General features: G+C 33.2%; 1 long non-coding RNA gene across 1 annotated transcript in view; it reads left to right on the top strand.

Annotated features, from left to right (window-relative positions):
* Positions 1-1,189: 1,189 nt before the first annotated feature.
* LOC124897706 overlaps positions 1,190-3,211 on the top strand; it is a 16,865-nt gene continuing 14,843 nt past the window's right edge. Inside the window, exon 1 of the long non-coding RNA XR_007054576.1 lies at positions 1,190-1,765. This is a non-coding gene — a long non-coding RNA (uncharacterized LOC124897706). The remainder of the gene's footprint in view (positions 1,766-3,211) is intronic.

Here is a 3,211-nt window from a genome sequence, read left to right as displayed (position 1 = left end):
AAATATTTTAGCGAGAATGTTAGGTCTTCATCCGGCCCTACATCTTATCCCTCATCAGTTGATAGAGACACCATTGATTTAATAAAGAATATGATTTCTCAACTCACTAAAGACCTTGTAGCACAGACTGGGAGGGCAAAGAAGGAGGAGGAAACAACGAAACAAATGAGATTGATGCAGGAGCAGATCAACTTTTTTATTCAATCTGTAGATTCTTCCTCCTTGTCCTGGTGATGCAGTTCGGGCTGCAAAAGGTCTAGGCCCACTAGATGATATCACCACATCAGATCCTATGTGTGCGGATGACGAAGAGGATGATGACTTGTAGTTTTTAGACCTTTTTATGTTTTGTAGTTTGGATTTGGATACTTGATAAATTTTGTAAATAACTTGATTTTAAATGCTTGTATTATATGTAGGTTGTTTGTATAGAATGTAGCATATATATTGTACGCTTGTTGGTTTGGCTGGAAAATGGAATGTAGCATATATATATGCTGTTATTTTTAAAAAAAAATTACCAAAACCGACCACATGTGGTTGGTTTTCTGGAAAATTTTTACAAAAACCAACCAAAAATGGTCGGTTTATTATAATTATTTAAAAAACATTTTATTAAATCAATTATTTAAAAAAACAACGACCACATGTGGTCGGTTTTATACTTAAATTAATTAATAAATTTTAACAAAACCGACCACATGTGGTCGATTTTTGTTTAAATTAATTAATTAATTTTAATAAAACCGACCACGTGTGGTTGTTTTTTTTATAAATTAATTATTTAATTTAAATAAAAAATCAACCACTTGTGGTTGGTTTTTTTATAAATTAATTAATTAATTTAAATAAAATAGACCATTTGTGGTCGATTCTTTTTTTGAAAAAATATTTTATTTAATTTTTTTTAAATAATATTGAATTTTAAATCTCTCTCTCTCTCACTCTCTCTATATATATATATTAACAAAAAACTGATCACACGTGGTCGATTTTAAAAAAGCTACCAGGCTTTTACTGACCACGTATTTTGGTCTATTTCTTGGTCAAAAATGCACAAAAACCGACAACATGTGGTTGGTTTTCCTATATTTTTAGTAGTAAAATGACCCAGTCCAAATCACTTTTGGAAACAAATAAATAGATATCTACGGCTTGTCTAAAGTTCTAGAATCTCCCAAATGCCTTTTGCTCTTCTCTTCATCTTCAATTCCATCTCCTCTCATCGCCGATGGTGCACTGTTTCTCTGGTGGCATTCTATAGCTCCAATGTGGTAAGCTCTTTATTTTTAATTAAAGGTGGGTCAAACCAATAAATAAAATGAAAATCGGTATATATGTACAAGCATGGGCCAGATCCAAAAGTAAGCAACCCAAAGGAATAAAAATCCATAAAACCAATTGAAAAAAAACAACAAAAAGCAAATAATAAGGTAAAAAGACAAAGAAAAGGCCAAGGTCACTAAAGAGACTCATTTTAGAAATATCTATCATTTTCTCAAAGCCTCTTTATTTCTAGATTGCGTCGATCTCTCTTCTTCTTCCAATGTGTCAATCTTGTCTCTTCTGATCTCTAATAATGAAAATCTTGATCTCGGAGCTAAGCTTCCACAATTTTTGTTCCTGTGTTCAATTTCAGTACTATCTGAAGCTCTCATCGTCCTCATTCTTTCAACATACCTTGGAGATGCAGATCCATGCTCCTATTGTCTAGATCCCAGTATCTTCTTGACCCTCAAGATCTGTTTCTCCGACCGTCATTCGAGTAAGTATTTTATAGATCGCCTTCTTTGTGCTTTAATGACTCTTTGAGGAATAAAAGTTCCTAGATCTCTTGCATTCCATTTCCGACTCCTGTTATCTCTATAGCACATCGAGATATGATTCTCCAATTATGTTCATTTCTCTTTTTGCAATTGCTTTGTAGCTCTACCAGTTGTGACCTTTGTTAAACCTGATTTACTATTTTCTCCGTTCATTTTTAATTGTTTAGAATTTACTTTCAAGGACGACAGTGAGAAGTTAGTGAGATTTATGGCCTATAAAGATGGAGAGTGGGTGAGTTTCGATAAAAAATGTAGCAGATGTGCTAATATCAACTTTCGTAAATGGCAGATCCATGATTAAGGTGGAAATAGAAGGGTTTTAATTAATTTTTAATTTTTATTGCATTTTAGGAATTGATTTGGACATTGGAATATAGCGGTCCTCTCTTGGTTTGATGTCAATGGTAAGTCTTTTTCCCCTAAAGTATTCATTGAGAATTCAGAAAATCTCAATAAAAACTAGGAAAATATTGATGAAAAATTTTTCCTCGAAGAATCATAAGGTTGAATTTGAGATAAGAATCATTGAGAAGAACTCAACTGGAGAACAATTAAGGAAAAAGGAAGAAGGTACGTGAGCAAGAAAAAGTGGAAAAGGGAAGAAGGTAGTTCATCTAATTTGACAATATGCCGCTCTTTCAAATTAGATGAACTGCCTTCTTATCTTTTCCACATTTTCTTGCTCACTGTCCATCTTCTCTTTTCCACATTTTCTTGCTCACCGTCCTTCTTCCCTTTTCCACCTTTTCTTGTTTACTTTCGTTCTTCCTTTTTCCTAATTATTCCCTAGTTGAGTTCTTCTTAACGATTCTAATATCAAGTTCAACCTTGCGATTCTTCAGGAAGAAACTTTTATTAATATTTTTTTGTATTTATCGAATTTTTCAGAACCCTCAATGACGACTTTAGGAAAAAAGCACTTACCATTGATATTGATCCAAAAGAAAGACCGCTTTGTCCCAGTGTTCTAATCAATTCCTATCGTGCGACAAAAATTCAAAATTAATTTAAACCCTTCCGTTTCCACCTCAATCGTAGGCTTTCCACTTGTGAAAACTGATACCAGCACATCCATGACATTTTCTCGAATTTCACCCACCCTCCATCGTTAAAGATCATAAACCTTACCGGTTTTCCACTCTTGTTGAAAGTCAAATACTAAAACAATTAAAGATGGACTGTGAAAGTAGTAAATCTATTTAACAACTGGTGTTATTTTTTTCGTGGATAAAGGAGAGAATTTTTCCATATGAGACTATGACATGCTTAAGGTAAAAAGTCCAATGCTTAAATGCTGGCGTAATTTGGGGACATCAAACATATCTCCTTGCCATAAAATTTATTAAATGAGCATCCTTATTAAATGCGCAGAATTATGTGTCCTA

This window comes from Capsicum annuum, chromosome 4 (genome assembly GCF_002878395.1).
Source record: "Capsicum annuum cultivar UCD-10X-F1 chromosome 4, UCD10Xv1.1, whole genome shotgun sequence".
Classification (NCBI taxonomy): Eukaryota; Viridiplantae; Streptophyta; class Magnoliopsida; order Solanales; family Solanaceae; genus Capsicum; species Capsicum annuum.
Note: the sequence above shows the minus strand (reverse complement) of the source record. Positions and strands in the feature narration are given on the sequence as shown.